Here is a 19,405-nt window from a genome sequence, read left to right as displayed (position 1 = left end):
GTGTGAAAGTGCACATTGCCTAAATACATGGAAAAGAAAATTTTTTTCTAGAAAACTCAAATATCTTCCAAATTTTATTCCCTCTCTCTCTCTTTTATTCTCTCCTCAGCAAGGAAACGGAAATGGCTAATAATGTCTTTATTCTCAATATTTCTCAGGATGTCAATACAAAACCACAAAGAGAGTGAGCTTATTTAAAGTAGAAGTATCAACTTCAGAAAAAGAATCAATCAAATCAATAATGTGTGAATCTGAGCTTCCAGGAATCTTGAGAGATTAAATCTGATAATTATATCTCAAGCTATCCCTTTTATAGGCTTGCAAATGTTATTTTAAAATACTGAGACATTTCTTCACCATACCAGTGTTAGCAGCAATCCCTCTTTTCAAGTAGGTGAAAGAAAAAAAGTGAAATGACTTTTTGGTTTTGTGTAGATGGAAAACTATAGATTTGCACAAACTGAGACATAAACTAAACACTAGCACACTCCCAGAGGCAGAATACAGCAGTTTTTTGACAGATTCCTCTGCTTTAAACAACTACAATTCTTTAAATTTTTGAAAGCTATACCTAGTCAATATTTATTGCACAATTCAGATTTAAAACACATTTTTAAAAGGCTTTATTTTAGCAGTGCCAAGAAAACAAATGAACTCTGTTTCCACATCTGCAGCAAACATTTGGACTGAACTTACCACCCCCACCATCTACACAAAAGGTAGATTTTTAGAGTAAAAGGACCAATAAACACGTATTTCACCCCCTACCCCACCTTTAAGGTAGACTCAAAATTAATTTCTTTATAGTTACTTCTCTTCTGAGAAACCAAAGAATTTGTCAATTTTGTTGCCTAAGATTCAGTCTCATAATTTGTGTTTATTGGATAGATGGAAAAAAGGAATTCACAAGAAGAACAAAGTTCTTTCCTGCAAAAGTGCCTCATAATAGTGGAAAATACAGTGTTAAAACAGGCCCTTTTCCTTACTTTCAGCACATTCAACCACATTCAAGCTGATCTCATGGCCCTTTGCTGTCAAATAAATTGCAGGAAAACTTTACAAGCATGGTAATGAATGTTTAGGTGAGCATTGTGTGATCCTGAGTGATACTTGCCAGTTCTGCAACAGCCAGGTATGGATGTCTGGATGAAAACAGGTTGGGAGTCAAAAAGCCAAGACTTACTCCTTTCACTGAATTCCCTGAAATGAAAGAAGAGAGATGAAGGCTGTGATGTCCTCATTCTTCCAGAGAAGTTTCAATGTAATGGAAAACTATAGATTTGCACAAGCTGTGATATAAACTAAATACCAGCACTGTTTTATGTATGATCAGACATAGGTCTGATCATATTATTTTATGTATGATCAGACCTATGTCTGATCGTACATTAAAAAGTGAAAGAAAAATAAAAAATTTTGTAATTTTTATTAGTAACTCTAGTTTATTTAAGATTTCATATTCTCTTTAGGAAACTATTAATTTAATTACAGTTTTGGCCAAGAAACTCTAGAAAGTTTGCAGGCAAGATACTTCCAAACACTCTATTCCATCTGTTTCCAGTAGGCGAACCAGTCAGGGCAAAATAGAAACATAGCAGAATATTCATTAAGGTTTATACTTTAATTAAAAATATTTTAATACAATTTTAATGTATTTTGAAATAATAATACGTAAAAATGTCTTAAATTGTTCAATTTGCTTTTTGGCACCCACGTTGCTATGTTATTTCCTAGATGTTTTTCTAAAATTTTGCTATTCTTAACTGCTTACTGCTTAGATTGCCCTTCAAGGAAAACTTCAAGTGGCATGTAATTATAATATAGTATAAAAACACCTACATAATCACATGTTTAAAGAAACACATCGAAAATAATTTTTAAAAAAGCAAAGTATATGGAAAGTGAATGCTCTCTGACATTTCTGCGTTCCAGTGTATCACTGCATACCTTGGAAAGGCTTACAATCAATATATGGAAAAACTAAATTTGACATCTAAGCCAGTGTTTGGACTTTTGCATTCAGAGATACTTCCGTGATAAAGGGCATTGCTTTTGATAAACATTATGTAAATAATAGGCTGTTCTAAACATTACATCTAAAAGTTCCCAAGTGTGTCTGAGTGTGAACTGGGCAATTTGCATCATTCTAACAAAGTGAAGCCTCAGGAAAAAAAAGATATATTAATTATATATCAAAAATAGTGGCTATTCCTTCAGTTTTGTGCATTTTAATTGAGAATGCCCATTAAAAATAAAGAACAACAATCAGTAATGTCACTGCATACGGGACAAAAACATCAAAGATAGCAGGATCTGTTTCAGTGTCCCTTATTGTGCAGCAAAGGAGAAAACATGAAGCATTGGAAGTGGGATCTTTTCCTCTTAAAAATGAAATGTGAAAAAAATAAAGTGTTTTGATACCCATTAAAGATATATGGAAAGCAGTTCTAGTAGGTGTTGTTAATATGTGTTGCTTCCTCTTAGTTTGAAAGTTAATCAGAACAACTTAAAAACACATAATTATTTTTTAAAAACTCATATTTCTTTTTGTATCTTCAATAAGCATGTAGGTCTTCACATATGGCTGATTTATGGAGACTGTTTCACAGAAGGAATTGTCACTTGCTTCTGTTTAAATTGGGGTCTGGAAGGCTATGTGTAACAACATTCCTGATAATTGGTTCTATTATGAAGCACTGTCATGGCAAATTTTCTGAACACAAAACAGACTGCATAACACTACCTCCCAGGAAAAAAACCACAACACTATCCTGCCTCAGCAACACAGATTTATATTCTAATTACAAAGAGTAAATGCAATTATACCTCAAATAATGCAGGTGCCAAACCTGAAATTTGGAGTATGCATTTTAAACAACACAGAGTTGCCCCAGAGTTTAAAACAAAGACATGAAACACTCTTCTGCTCTAAGAGAAAGAAGAATTCTTCTGTCTTTTCAAAGTGTACTACACTGCTATATTTTTCTTTTTTACCTCACTCTCTAGCAGACCTTAGCTACTTCATTAAAACATTTTTCAACATGTCATATATATCTGTGGTGTAGCAAACCCTAGTTTATTCATGCTGAGTGGCTAACCTTTCTCAAAGCAATTTAGCAACATTTCTCCTTTCTTCCTTTTATAAAATCTCATCTGAATGGCTCTGAAGCAGAACTGGGCAAGAATTGACCTAAACATAAACCTTTTAAAGATTAGAAAAGGAAAACTTGGAGATTTATTTATTTGTCTTGGTTCTGGTGCATCAGCTTTGTTTTGATTCTAATTTTCATGCTTTATTCTGTCATCCAGGTCCAGCTAGCACTTAAAAAAAAAAAAAAAAAAAATCATTGAAATCATTGTAAAATTCCTCTCATAGTGTTTCAAGTGAGAATGAAAACAAGTTTCCCAAAGTTTCCCACATAAGATGCTCTTAGAAATAACCATCTTAATTTATAATTGCCTTCACACATACTGAGATTCTCCTCCAAACCATCAACTAAAATATCAATATCTTTATTTAGGATATGAAACTTCTTTTCAAGGAATGTGTGATGGTTTGGAAGGAATGAAAAATCAGACAAAAAATTCTGAAGGAAATTAAGTAAAAAGCAATTCAAACATTAGTTACAAAAAAATGATATTTCAATTTACATAATTTATTTGGACAAATTACATATTTATTTTCCAACATTTAATTACTAGATTTCCTTATTGCAAACAACATTTCATCATATTTGGTCAAAATTCTCAAGGTCTCAGGAGAATCCTTACAAAATTACATGCCAAATATCCTTGACTATGTATCAGTCATCCTTCATATAAATAATAAAAAGCCCTCAGATTGGTCTTTTAAGAGTAGTCTGTAGCCACAAATATGTATACAGAATTACTATAAGGTTTTCCAGTGTAAAATTCCCATTTTTCACTTTTATCTTGGAGTTGAAACTGTGGTGATTTAACTTGGAGATCAGGAAGTAATAAAAGGAGCTCACAGGAGTACCTGGGCAAAGCACTGGGTGGGCAACAGAACAATCTTTTCCCCACTGGGGTTCCCAACTATGCTTCATACCAACCAGCTCTAGGGTAAGTTGAATGATAGAGGTACCTTATTTTCTCAGCCAGAAAAGGAAGAGATTTTCTGCCTGGCAGCCAGAATATGCATTGCATTAAAACAGAAGATGACAAAGGCTCATTTGGCCACTGTATCACACACAATGAAGTTGAAAATTAAATGCTTAGCAAAAATAAAAAGAAAAAAACAGAAAACTTAAGCTTTGAAATGTGAAGGTAGTTCAGATAACACACATTTTATACCAAATGAAACTGACATAATACATAACTTAGTATAGGAATAAAGAACTACACCATCTACTCCATTAAAGTAGTGCTGTAATCAAAGATAGGATATACATATTTTCAAATCCACTTTCTTTGTAAAACAAGAAGTGCTATAAAGTGATCATAATTTTCCTTTTACTCTGTCATTTGAGCAAAATCGTTTATATTTGCAAGTTTTTATTTCTTAGGGATTCTTTTTTTGAGCTAAAGGTACAGTACACAAAGCCCTCAAAAACAGTTTAAAACAGTGCTTAATTCAATTCTTGCAGTACCAAAAGATCCCAAATCAGTTAAGGCGAAATCATTTTAACTCCCCCTAACTGGAGGATTCTACCTCTTTGCTATACAGTCTAGTTTTAATCCTATCTACTAATCCCTAGACACCATATTTTTGCTTATATCACAGTATTGTCAAATGTAACAGGCTGCCTAGGCTCCTTCCCCATGCTTTCCAAGTGGATTAAAATCCTCTAACTAGCCCCTCTGTTTTTTTTTTCCTTGACTATTGCCTGTTTCAAAAGAGTACATAGCCCTTAGGCAGGCTAAATCCTCTGCATTCCTGTACATTGTCTTTCCCACTCATCTACAGTGTCTCTCCCTTGACCTAGAGATTTAACTACTCTTTCCACCTTAGAGTCCCAAACACGTCCCTCAAAGGATTCCTCACAAAAACACACACCCCTCAAGCCTACTCAGAGGCCTAAATTAATTATGCTAATCAGACTACCCTGGCTAACCCAATTAAGTTTAATTAGCTGATGCCTTTTTTCCTAAACCACCTTGCCTTGGGGACATATTACCTCTGCTTTTAAGCTAGCTGAGAAGTCAATCTCCTCTTGCAAACTTGTCCCCTAGCAACAGACATTCAGCAGGGAGACACTCATGACAATAAGACCCTCAAAAGCCTTAGCAAAGCTTCTTGTTTCTTGAATACTTAAAACTGGACCATATTCTCATTGGAATTCAGGCTGGGAACAAAAGGAGCTTATTTAGAAAGTGTAGCTTCTATATGAAGCCAAGACTGCCAGTAATAATCATCCTTTCTTGGTTTTTCTATGTCAGTGGAGAGATATGGCAGGTCTCTGGTCATAGTCAAGAACACCTCTGTCTCTAGATAGCACTGCCATTGACCATCTACTACCCATCTGATCCTGAAGCTGGGCTTTATTTCACCTATGTCTCCCTTCAATGTCACTGCAGGAAACCTCACCTGCCTATGATGAGGTTTACTAGCCCTGCATGCAGTAATGCAGAAAAACTCCTCTGTGGCAGATTCCAGTTCAGTTCTGTCCTGCATGAAGTACAACTACCTTCCCTCACTTTGTGAACTGAATAAAAAACTTTTGAGCTTCTGGTTCATCAAAAAACTAATCCTTTCCAAAATTTCTGAGGGAAAACTCTAAACCAAAAAAAAGTAAAAATTTCCTACCAACTGGAATCCCAAACCATTGTTGCCTGAGAAATACTGAAAAATGGCATTTTCAGAAAAATGTAGGCTTCTGGAGTTCTTCAGGTAGCCAATAAAACTTAAATTTCCTTTCCTACTATCTATAAACTGTTCTCTATTATTTCTAGTGATAAACTAGACAAACATTTTTTTCAAATCATAGGACATTTAAAAGGAAGCTAGCAGACATCCTTCTTGAAGTGCTTTTATTCACATGAACAAGGAATTGTGAAGTGAAAGGAGGAAGAGAACTAAAATGGTGATACATGATAATCAAATTGTTTTTTACATAAATAGAAATCAGTAAAGACAAGGGAATCAAAATTGCAAATTATGTTCAAATTTTGAAGACTTCTTTTAATTTTAAAAGTTGACATTATTTTATGCTGGCTAAAGTGCAAACTTTTTCTATTGAAAATAAAGTTCAATTGGTTCAATCAAAACTTTCAGTATAAGTCAAAGCCTATTGCTGAACTAAGCAAACTCCATTTTTACTCAACAAATATGGGAAAATGTATTACTTTACAATGATAATTGTAAATAGTGTTGGGTTTATCTGGTTTCTCTTCAAATTTAAAAGTAATTATTGTACTGAACAAACTCTTATTTCCAAGTGCTAAATGAGTTATTTTGAATAGATAGACTGTAGTTAAAATAAATACTAAAGCAGCCAGTATCATCTGACATGTGATGATCTAGGAAGATTTAATAAGTGATATAGAAAATTCAGAACATCATTGATCAAATATTTTATCCCATTCAAAACTCTGTATTCTAAAGAAAATTGTGATAACCAGAAGGCGTTCCTTTAGTTGTTCTAGGAAATATAATACTCTGGAAAGAGTAATAATACAGCTTACCTTCCTATTAAGGCATAACTTTGCCTCACATTACTGTCTGCTTAGTTTTCACTGTACGATCAAAGTTATGACAGGCATATATAGACTTATTCTAAATATTTCTAAATTTTGATGAGTTTCAGGGTTTTACTTGTGCTTTTGTTTATATGGTTTTTTTGGAGGGTGTTTTTTGGGGTTGTTTTTGTTTTTGGTTTTTTGTAATATGCAAATGTACAAAACACCAATATTTTAGAAAATATTTCTACTGGTTTCAGAAAGACTTTCAACTAAGTGAGGATTGCAAGATTACCTCCTTGATTAAACATTCCAACAACAAGAATATGCCTTGCAAGTATGGCCTCTGTATAAGCATGATTCTTAACAGGCTTAAAATCCAGAATAATCTGTAGCAATTCTGTACTTCACAGAATGCAAACTATTCATATTACTCCAATTAAATACATTAGCACTATGCTCTTAAACAGAAATAGGAGTCTCTGACTGAAATAAGAAAGACCCTTATCAAGCTAAATGTTACATTTCCAATTATAACACTTGGGAAACAGTGATAGAGAAAAAATGCTGGCTGTTACATACCAGAAGAAGCAAGTCAAAACTTTTTTTTTTGGAGGTCTTCTTTTTTCCCTTATCTCAGCTCTACACCATGGCACCTTCTGACCCATAATGTTGAACATGTTCAGGCTATTCAGCTGTTAGAATAAACTCCAGCAGCAAGTATGAAATGAATTTCCTATTGAAAACTTGTTGATAAAATGTTGGCAGGTAGAAGTAGTTGCACGTGATGGGGAGAAAATTACTTTGAAAATACCCAATCTAATGTTCATATTTGGAATTAAACAAGTAGTTGCCTGAAGCTTCCCATGTATTCAGGAAACTGCATATCTTGCAAATTGTAGTAGGAGATGGATTCCTTGAGCCAAATAAGTCCTGCAGTGCATATGAAGTACAGATAGCATGTTTCCAAAACTGTTTATTTAGAATCCAACCATTATTATAACCAAATTCTGCTGTGAATTAGCTTCCTTAGCTCCACAGAGGTCAGGTCTGTAGCTTGCATTTAGTTCTTAAAAACTAGTGTAGTACTGAAAAATAAAAGATTTAAATGCTGACAATAACACAAAAAATAAATTCACAAAACATGTAGCTTACTCAAAGATTTGAGTTCCTTAAGATTTAGACTCCTTAGCTCAGTACAGTACCTACTTAAGAAAAGCAATCAAATGTATGATTCCAGTACAGAGAATTTACGTCCTATACTCATGTATAGCAAACATGTTCAAGTGATAGGAGAGTCTCCTATGACGTGTATATTTATTGTTCCAAGAAATCTGGGTGAATTTCTAGTTCTTCCTGAAACTCACATAAATGTGAGTCTCTTGAAACTTTAGACAAGTATCCTAAAGACAGTAATATAGCTTTCTAGATAATCTCCAAATCCTCTCTTTCTAAATGTTTTATATGTGCTCCAAAATGAACGGACACAGTGAATCATGCAATAAATCAAGGAATTATTACAGTATGATAGGGACTCAAAAAGAGCAGATGGTACATATTTCTCTTGAAGGCAGAGGGCATTAATGGAGAGGAATAAAACAAAACAAAGGAGTAAAGTTCAGAGGAGACATTCCTTTTCAAGTCTTACTCTTTACCCCTTAGTTCCTCGTGATCCTTCATGGATGCTTCTGTTTTCTGTGATCTCATGTCGCAGCCAAACAATACTGAGTTACAGAATGCAATTTAGAAGGATGGCATGCTATAGCAACAGAAGATGTAGCAGGAGATCTGCAAATGAGAAGTATTCGTCTCTCTTCACTCAGTGTTGACTTCTGAAGATTTGTAGGAAGAAAAAGTAGCCCTCAAGACATTGAAAGGTCTGCAGGCATATTTTTGGAGAGAGACAAAACTTCTCTCCTATTGACAAGCTTCCGAAAACTGGATTTCTTTTCTGACATCTTAACTTTGCAAGCAAGGGGCTGAAATAATTTTTCAAGCTCACTGAAGACAAAAATCTGCTGTGATGCTCCACTTTCAAAATTTGATATGCTACTGTGTTCGTATGCCTTTAGCCATCACTGTAAGTCTGTGGTAGGATTTTCAATTATAGTCTTTACCTGCTCTGATCTCTAATCATCTGCTAGAGAGGAGGAATAGTAATTAATCTTGGTGAATATTTCTATTTCTCAACTCTCACAATTCAGTAAGTTCTTTAGCAATTTCTAGAACTTTTAAAAAGAAATTCTGCCTTGGTTATAGAATCCTAGCATCAAAAATTAGTATTTTGTGGTGGTTTTAATAACAGGGAATATGGCAGGAGGTATTCAGTAGTTAGATAAAGCACAAATTAACAGAATATATTTCAAAGTATATTAAAATTGCTGGGAAAAAACTGCTCTAACATGAATTGAGAAACACTCCCTGAGATCTCCACTTTTTTTTTTTTTTTTTTTTTTTTTAATGGTACTCCACTGAAAAATGAGTCGTGTAATTTTTTCTTTTTTTCACTTTGGGCACTGTTTGTGTGTGAAGCCTTAAATTACATGCATACACTTGGTTTAAATGCTTCTAACACACAGTACCACTCTCCTTCCTTCTTCGACACACAGTTCTTAAGACACCACTGCAAATGGCATCCACAGCTTCACGCCTTCAGGATATTTTTAAAATAAATGTTTCAAACACCTTTTATTCTCATAATCCATACAAATTTAAAGCCAAGCATATTTGAGGATTCATTAGTTTAATAATTATGACAGTTTTATAAAACAACAAGACAAAGGTGTGGAACTTTATATGTGGAATCATGTAATTATCTTAAGTCCTGCTTTCATTGGCAAATGTGTGACAGGAACAGATCAGGAGAGAAAAAATTTGGCACAGAGGCCATAAAATCTACATTATACGGTTCATTGCTGCACCTGCTTGCCCTTCTGCAATCAGAGGCTCTAACTCTGAGACAGGCTTAGCCTGGGAACATATAATCTGAGATCTGGGGCGCTTGCTCAGGGTTTTCAGGGTTGCCATGCCCCACCTAACAATCAGACACAATTCTGGGAGCCTTAGCTACGTTAAAGAAACACTACCACTGAGGATATTCCTAATGTATTTCCAACAGAAACAGCCCCTTTCAGGAGGATATTCACCCCAGTGTGAAACACCTGAGAGGTACAGGCTGGAATCTCGCTCTATAAACCATGGAAGTTCAATCAACTAGCCCAGCTATCTAATATCCTGAACATCAAATTTAGGAAGCATATAACCAAATAGCTCCTCTTTCATCACTGTATCATTTCTGTTTTAATTACTGTTAAACCAGTTGCAAAATAATAGTGACAATGTTCATACAAACTCGTAAACAATACTTATTTTAAAAATAATTTTCTTTACAGAAAAAATTTAGGAATATGGAATGATCAATCACAAATAAAAAGGAGGAGTGAGAAGGATAGTAAATCCAAGGAAAAGAGGAAAACAACACTGGTTGAATGTGAAAAAGATATTGTGTTAACCCAAAAAGTTTCATTCAAGCTCACATAGAATCTATTTTCATAAATTCATACAAATTTTTTGCTTTTTCATTTTTTATTTTAGTTTAGGCAATTAAACATAATTAAATTCAAGTTTTACATTTTTTACATTTTCATTACATTTTTCCTTTTTCTTTAATTTTTTTTGCATGCAATTATTTGTTTTACTTGACTAAATTTTCAGATAATTTAATGACTGCAAAACTTATTTTTATTATGTATTGGAAAATTTTGTCCCACTTCTTTCAAAACACCCATTGTAAATTGTATCTACACATACAGAGAGAAATTTTCTAGTAGTTACAGAGACAATTTTATCTTCAGTCTTTTATACTCATAATGTTGGAGGGGTGTTCACGCTCATTCTAATGTTAAAAAAATTGTACTTTGGTGAAAAATGGTGCACCGTACACATTTGAGACCTGTTATTTTCCATGATAATGTCATAGAAGTACTCTTTACAGACTAGAAATAACATTCCAACAGTTTGCCATGATAGAGTTCACACTGAGTGTTGAGATGCTGACAACAAAGAAAGCAGATACAACTGGCTCAATTCCAGTAGATGGCATTCATCAAAATTGTGTATTTCCAAGACTCAGTGTTGTTTCTTCTGAATCTGCAAGTTCAAGGTAGCATCTTGACACAAATCAGAATCAAACAAATACCTCTCTTAGCTGGCAGCACTGTTCATTTTCCACCTCTGCAATAAATCTAATCTATATTAGGAACACTTTTTCAACTTTCACATCATACTTAGTTTTCAGATGTCATCCACGGGCTAGTGGAAATGTGCAAAGCTACCTGAATTTGAGTAAAAGAGCTTTTCTAATGAAACATGGTTTTGACAGCCAGACAAATGTTGTCTCTCACTTATTTTTCCAGATTACCGCACAGTGTTTTGGTAATAAGTATGGGTCAGATATTTAATGAGTGTAAATCAAAAGATGGCTTCCAAGTCCTAGCTAATTTTATCCCCAGCTAAGGGAGTGATTTACACTATCTTGGGACTTTTACAGTCTGTGCATTTTATTGTTCCCTTCTCCAGAAATACTAAAAGTAACACTTACTTTATTTTTAAAGCTGTAATGAAATCATAAGATGGAAAGTTCTAGTGAATTAGAGAGGCACAAATAATCTGAAAGGTTTTGCAATAACTAGAAAATTCTGCAAACATAACATTTTTTGAAGGAAAATGGGGATTTTCAAAACTGGAAATTCTAATGTTTTAAACACCTACAAAAGATAAGCTACCCAAGCCATTTAACTGCTTGAAAAGCAGTGACTTGTGCCCACATCCATACTAGTACAGCATTCCAGAGGACTTCATGTTGTGGTGCTGGATCAGCTTAAGCAGAAGTACTCAAGGACTGATAGTTGTATTGGCACCTTTAGTCTATTGCAGATGCTGGAATACATACACAAATAGTGGGCATGACAATGAAGGAATATTTTGGAAAAAAATCTTTGCATATTTTTGATAAAAAAATGTCTCATAACTTTTTAAATCACTTACAAGGTCAACCATCTTTCCACAAGGCTCATCTAACCCAGCACGTTCTGGTTTAGAAATGTAGTCCATTAGATGGGGAAAATTGCTGCCAGTGGCTACAGCCATGACTATCTCAGAAACAAGGCAGTCATCTCAACTGGTGGCATGTTTTGTGTGAGGCACAGTCTAGCACTAATATAGCTTCTATGGTTTTCAACCTGACTTGTTATTGGTATTATTTCACACAGAACAGGCATGTTTGGTGCATACATTTGTTCAGGTCAGAAAATGTTCATGTGTCTCTCATCTCCAATCTTCTATATCAAAAATATTTATGTAAGTTCATCTTGTAAAATTATTTTCTCTCATTAGTATTTGTATCTTAACAATTAGTTTTTGTTTATTGAACTTTAATGGTGAAAGTCCTAGAAGATATTCCACAAGGAATTTTTTTCAGGGATTTTCATTATTTCCTTTTGTTTCACAGAAATATTAAGCTTGATGTATCAAAGGACCATATTTGCATTCCCTGAAGCTGTTTGTTAATGGGTTTTTCTCTTTCCAGCTGAAGGAGAAAAAGCATTTAGCAAGCATTCACATTAAGTCTGAAGCTAGGATTCATGGGGATCTAGGCTAAGCAGACATCTAGTTTTCCTCCAAAAGCAATGTAGTGAGAAAGGCATCTCTAAAAGCCAGTACAACCTTCCTGTCTTAAACAACTACTTTAGCATAGAAGCATCCTTGCAGAGGCATTTCTCTATGATTATTTAAAGGAGCCCAGGTGAATAACTTAAAATAGGCCTCTAAGTTTTAGACAGGTAATTATGAGTAAGATGAAAAGGCCAAATTCTGTGACCTTTTATTTTGTACTATTAAATGTTATTACAGTTCTGTTACCCTGGTCCACAAGGTCTCTTAACTCTACACAATATTCAAGTGCTGCTTTGTATTTATATTTCCTCTCACCTTTATGCCATCTGCAAATTTAATTAAAACATTTTTGCTTCTTGTGCCAGGGTCATAAATGAATATATTAAATGACATCAACTCTGAGCCAATCTTTGAGAAACTCCACTGGTAACCTATTTTCAGCTCAATACTTTGCTTTTCAGAATAGGTATAGCATATTCTGTTTTCTTTAGCCAAAGTCATATACAGTGTGAAAAACTTGCATTACTTTGAATCTTTCTAGGCTAGAAATATCAAAAATGCATAAACATTCAGAATTAAATGTTGGAACACATGATTCCTGAAAATTAGTAAAAGGATATTTAAATGATCTGTTCAAGGACTTCAAGAGTGTAATTCTGTTGTCTACACATGGGAATCAAGTGCCCTGACCCTCACCTGTGCCGTATGTTGTGCCTCTATATGGACATAGAGGGTACCTTAAGGCATGTCAGATGACACAGCTGCTCAGGCAACTGATGTGGGCCCTTTGTTAATGTATTGGGTGTAGGCAACAAGGTTTTGGTACAAGGAGGGCTGCAAGCGCGGCTTCTGCGAGATGAGGGCCTGGCCTGTGCCAGACATGGCTGGGTCAGGCCTGTTCCACAGCAGATCCACCACAGGCCACAGCTGAGCCCACCAAGCCAAGCTAATCACAGCCCTGTGAAAACATATTGACATACGGTCAGAAAATGGGAGAGAAGGGAAAAAGAAAGAGAAACAATAGGAAACACCAAATTCAAAGGAGGAGGAGGTGCTCCACGGTGAAGCAAACGTGCACCTCTCTCTCAAAGGACTGAGGCTTATGAAGGACCAATGCTAGAGACAAGGATGACAGCCCACAGAAGTCCTGCTTCAGAGAAGGTGCTTCTCATGAGGCTCTGTGGCCAGCTGATGAGCCCACACTGGAGACAATATTACAGTAAATTACAATTTAGGGCCAATGTATTCATTACTAAATGGAAGGAAATCCTTCTCTGAGTCCCAGGATGTTTAGTATATAAGATACACATAAAATAGAAAAGAAACAAGTTGGTATCATCAAAACATAGAGCTGGAATAGTTTTACTGAATATTTAACATGTGTAAGTCAGACAAATACCTACAATTATTGCATAGGCTCCCTACAGTCACTCTTTCCCTACTGGGGGAAGAATCTTTGGTTTGGCTTTCACTGACTATGAAGGGAGTGTAATGATTTGGCTAGACCTGATGCCTTTTTTGGGGTTTTCTGACAGCTAAATTTAGCAGGTTATTGTGGACAATGACCACCAAAGTCCAATCTGAAATACATTTAAAATTTTATATTCCTACAATACAAAGAATATGGCCAAGTGAACGGATCACAGTACTCAGTATTACTTCAGTCTCTAAGCAGTGATACATTACACCTGCTGGTTTTACATCCACCATTTAGTGGAAATGAGTTATGATTTGCATCATTAACTGTGATTACAGCTTCAAAAATAGACCTTTAATGGTCATATTCCCCATTTTCTGCTAGAAGAGAATTCAAAGCCAGGTGCTACAAAAGAGATTATTTTAAGTTTTTCTTAGAATACTACTACTTTGCCGAATTGAATGGGGTATTTCAGGTTGTTGATCTAGGTTTAGACCAGCTGTGGTAGGAATACAAAATATGCAAAGTGCTTCAGAACACCTGTGCAAAAAAATACATTATGCAAAGACAGGTAGTAGTCAAGAGGACAAAATGAAGGTAACCTCGCAAAAGGGGTCTAAGTACCTCTCTGGGATAATTCATCACTTTCCCATTGTCATGGTTTAACCTCACTTGGTAACAAAGTACCATGCAGACACTTGCTTATGTTCCACCCTTCCACCCCTCCATGGGATAGAAAGGAAAATAAAAAGAAAAACCAAACTCCATGTTTTGGAACAACAATAGTTTAATAGATTAAATACAATAAAATTATTATTATTATTATTATTATTATTATTATTATTATTATTATTATTATTATTTAATAATGTAGTCATGAAAAGAGAGAGAACAAAAAGAAACTGAGAAATAAAACCTAGGAAGGACAAGTGATACACAATCCAGCTGCTCACAACCCACTGACTGATGCCCTGCCTGTCCCTAAGCAGCGATTGGTGGCTCTCAGAAGTTTCTATACTGGGCATGATGACATTCTATGGTATGAAATATCTCTTTGGCCAGTTTGGGTCAGCTATCCTAGCTGTGCTAACTCCCATATTCTTGTGCACTTGCTCACCAACAGAACATGAGATACAAGAATTCCTTGATCTAGAGCAAGTTACTTAGCAACAGTTAAAGCATTGGTGTGTTATGGACATTATTCTCCAAGTAAATCCAAATCACAGAGCACTGTACCAGCTACTGTGAAGAAAATGAACTGTTCCAACTAAAACAAGGACACCCACAATTAGTGAGATGTTGTCTAAAGAAAGAAAAAGAGATACAAAAGGTTCAAATGTCTGAATGGGCACTTAGCTGAGGACACATAGCTGAGTTATTGGCATTTTCAGGATACACATAAAGAGAACAAACAAGCCCTCTTTTCACCAGTGCTCACTCATTACAGCACACACCAGGAAACAGTATGTCTGGCATTTTCCAAATGCAGTTCCAGTTTCACAGAGGAGTCATTTTGGGATCAAGTTGCTCCTTAGTACTGCTCATCTTAAGCATCTCTCACTTGTTGAAGATAAGCCATGGTACAGGAAGGAATGAGAAATATCTCCATTGATCCTAAATAGTCATGGGCAACATGTCTGCCCCATGGAACTATCACAGTTTTAAGATAATAACAGATAATAACATATAATTCTGTACCAATTCTCTTCTGATATCACTGTATTTGCAGTCTTTTATCTATTAACTCCTACCCTAGTGGCCCACACATCCTGAGACTCTGGCACCACCTTTCTCACCTCTCCATTCGAGGCCTATAGCATTCTGGAGCATATTCTGGAGTATTTTGGAGTAGGCAGGAAAAAAAAGCTCTCTTTTGCCTTCACTGCCATCGCAGTCAGCAGCTCTCCTTGTTATCTACAGAAAAATATCAAAGTTAAAAATAGTTGTATACATGCAAGCTTTACTAGACAGTGAACTGCATGAAGGACTGGTTGAGGGAGACAAGTTGGTTGGTATAAGATATTCGTGCATGTGAATTTCAGAGTGGGTGGTAAAAAAATCAGTCCTAGAGCTTCCAGCAGCACATTCTACTAAAATCTTCCCTGTCAAATGAAATCAATCAAAACTTGCCTTTGAGTATTCAGTGAGGCAAGATCAATTGTAAAGTGAGGAACTGCATCATTGAAGAGAGAGATAGCTTAGGTATTCTGCATAGTTTCCCATAACTCCCTTAACCCTTTTTGGGAAATATTTAGTATCCGGAAATGCGCTGATAACATGACTTTTTTTCCTCACAGTAACATTATGCAAAATCTAAACTTTAAAATTCATTTCTTAGTCTTCATTTTAAGAGTATTTTCTCAATGACAATTGATTACTTTGGATTCTGGGAATTCTTTGGATTCTTCTAATAGCAAGCCACACAAGGAATAGTCTTTTCAGTGTAGAAATTGACAAATTTCTTTAAAAAAACCCCAAACATAACCCTCAAAAAACAAAAACAAAAACAAAAACACCCAAACAAACAAACAAAAAAACCAACAACAACAACAAAAAAACCACCAACAACAACAACAAAAAAAACCACCATTTCGTTTCACGGTTATTTTTCCAGTGAAGGGAAAATGCAAGAAGTTCTTAAATTCACTCTCATTCAAAATGAAAACTTTCTTGAAATATCAAAATTTCTTCTAGATGTGATATTCAGAGTGTCACTCAGCTCTGCCTGAAAGCACCTTTCTGAATTCATTCAACCACAGAAGCAAATCTGTGATTCTTTTCAAGGGTTCTGAAAAGTTGTATTGTATTTTCACTCTAAAATGCACATTAAAGCATTACATGTGCTCCAATGTGCATTCTCAGCAACAAAAATGCTTTTAACCCTCAACTTTTAAAAGCAGCTGCAGGGATTTGTTCCCCAGAGAAGACAGTCTTAAACAGGCCAATGGAATTTCTAGGTTCCTGAGGGAACATGTCAGGCTTGTTTGGATTGTCTCTGGGGTCTTTCACACAGTTCAGCTGAGGAAAGTGCAATTTGTTCATTATGTTTGCTGATCATTCTTTTTTACCAATTCAGCAAGCACAAATAACAAAAAAAAAGCAAAATAACCAGCCAACATAGGAAACATCTAAAGTGCACACACTTCCATTCTACAATTACGCCTCCAAAAATTGTACTGATCAGAATTTTCCCTGCATGTATAAGGAAATAAGGATTATATTTTTTTCTTTCCCTGAAAAATTAAACATTCACCATCACTCACTATTCTGAGTTAGGTTTCTCTATTCATCTCTCATGGGAAACAGCCAGAAGGAACTGTGGGTTAGCTGAAGCTATTGCTTACCTATGTCACCAAGGTACTTCAATGTCTTGGGTTAGTAAAGTTTAGTTTTTTAGTTATAGAGGAATGTAGAATGATTTTCCAGGTCAGGACCTGGGAATTGCTTTAGAAAGGACAGGAACCTATCAGAGGGTTAGTTGGAAAATTGGCATCTGTTCTAACCACTGAAAATTGTTGGCTACGACTTTGGGAAGTACCATATAAAACCCCTTGATTTGCTGTAGGTGGGCCTTTTCTTTTTTCCTTTGGCCAGAGACAGGTAACATCGAGCTGGGCCTGCTGCTCCCCCCTTTTTGGGGGGGAGCTGGCCTGAGGCCTGGCCGGATTCCATCGGCTCCCGGGTGAAGGGGGGGAGGGGGGAAGGAGAGGTTGCTGCTTTACAACAACTACTTTCTCTAAACTTCCTGGAGCAGGGAGAGATCTCTGCCGGGCCCCTGATAAGAGCTATGGGCACCATTTAGGCTGAGGCCACCCCAATTTACACCAAGGGGTGGGCTGAGAAGGCATTTATGATCCTGCCTGGGTTTTTGTGATTCCGGACTGCCTGAGTGCTCTGATCTCTGATGTTTCTGTGTGAGTTCTTCCTCCTTCACCAGTGTGGCCTTGAACATCTAACACCATGAGCTACAGAGGGAGAGACAAAGACTCCGAGCAGATTTAACCCTTTCCTGGCAACATGAAGCTTCCAGAGCTTGGCCCTTCTCTGAGAGAGTAAGAAAAGAGAGAGTGAACATAAAGAACGACAGCATGAAGTCAGTAGAGCAAGAGTGAAAAGACTGTTGGGACAGAGGGTTGAAGAGTTGGTTGTTCAATTCTTATTTGAGCCATGGAAATGAACTCTATATTTAGATTATTCCTTTAAATCATGGGAAAGATAAGCATTTGGGGAGATGATTGTTTAGATTTGCATGTGGATTTGAGCAAAGGTGTTTGTGATAGACTAAGTGATATTATTCCCATAAGATGCTTGAACAGAGATAGAGATGAGAAGCCCCCTGCGCCAGTGAAGAAGTGAGAAGATATCTCTGTACCTTGAGATGAAGAACTCTTTGCCTTTGGAGTTATTCATCTTTAAAAGGTGACACCCCAGTATGCAAAGGTCTAAGACTCATGACCCATAAGCAGCTTGGGAACCTGCTAATGGGAGGGTCACAAAGGCAGGTTGCTCCAGGCAGTTGTTTTTGTAACAATTAAAAAACCCACAAGAGAACAGTTCTAAGTTGTCAGTGGGATTCATCACTCTAAGAGAGACTCCTCTGCTAAAGAATTGATGAAAGACTATTATCAGATGGTGAAACTGACTGAAAATCACAAGTTTTGTCTCTTTATGTTGTTTTGTAAGAAAGTGAACAGTTTGTAAGGGGAGGGAAGAGTGTTTTTGGAGTTTAATTCTGTTTTGTTTTAGTTTTTTTCCCCAACTTTCTTTTTCCATTCTTTTAGTGTGTGTTAAAAAAATTATTTGTTCATTTTTAAGGTTGAGCCTGCTTTGTTTTTCTCCTAGTCTCTCTCCCACAGAAAAAGAGTGAGTACTAAGACCAGAATTTAGTGAACGTAAAACCACTACATTCAATCAGTAGCAAACTTTCAGTTATATTCTGTGCAACCATGAGAAGAGATTAGAAAAATCTATAGGAAAGTACTTTAAAAATCCGCCCCCCCCCTTCCACCCCAGATTTGGAATGCTACATTAATTGCTTTAGCACATAATCAAAGTTGGTATGAACCCTGCTTTAGTTTTCATCTGTGAAATACAACACATACTGCTCAATAGGAAGTTCTTGGGATTATTTACTTGGAGGGATGGAGAGAAGCCTTAACTAAAATTATAATCCTATTTAAAGACATTGAGCATACACATTACCAAACAGTCCCTGATACAATAATTTCTCACTTAGAGTAAAAAAAAATAGAAAATAACTGATTATTGAGGTGGTTATAAGAGTTACTAAGCAAAGTCAGGCATTAAGAGGCAGGAATAGAACAGAGATTGTCAGGTCTTGGTCCAGCATCCAGATGGTTTTTGTGGAATACCTTTTATTTTAAATTTTCTTCACTGGCCTGAAAAAGGCAGTTATAAAATTCTCATCAGAAAGCATTTTCACACTAAATTCTAACAGCTCTAGCATAGTTAGAGGGCAACAGTAACTACAGTTTAGCTTAACTTTTAGATAAGATTGGAAAGAAAGCCAGGAGACACTCTTCAGTTTATTCTTACCTCTAGTATGGTCTATTCATTAGTGTGCCATGGCTTTTGCCTTCAGGTCCCAACACAGCCTTTGCATATCCTAATATGAAAATGCAAGTATAAATTTAACAGTATTCCCATCACAAAAAG

The 19,405-nt window shown here is 35.9% G+C and overlaps 1 long non-coding RNA gene across 2 annotated transcripts in view; it reads right to left on the bottom strand.

Moving 5' to 3' along the window:
- Nucleotides 1-1,076: 1,076 nt before the first annotated feature.
- The window catches only part of LOC120753072 (uncharacterized), a 59,459-nt gene continuing 41,130 nt past the window's right edge, over nucleotides 1,077-19,405 (bottom strand). The window contains exons 2-5 of one of the 2 annotated variants that reach the window (XR_005700950.1): nucleotides 19,286-19,355; nucleotides 15,526-15,643; nucleotides 13,009-13,270; nucleotides 1,077-1,200 (exon numbers count right to left, since the gene is read on the bottom strand). This is a non-coding gene — a long non-coding RNA (uncharacterized LOC120753072). Of the gene's footprint in view, nucleotides 1,201-10,316; nucleotides 13,271-15,525; nucleotides 15,644-19,285; nucleotides 19,356-19,405 lie in introns of those variants that run through there. The other variant, XR_005700949.2, reaches the window with a different exon arrangement.

The sequence above is a fragment of the Hirundo rustica genome, chromosome 5 (genome assembly GCF_015227805.2).
Source record: "Hirundo rustica isolate bHirRus1 chromosome 5, bHirRus1.pri.v3, whole genome shotgun sequence".
Lineage (NCBI taxonomy): Eukaryota > Metazoa > Chordata > Aves > Passeriformes > Hirundinidae > Hirundo > Hirundo rustica.
Note: the sequence above shows the minus strand (reverse complement) of the source record. Positions and strands in the feature narration are given on the sequence as shown.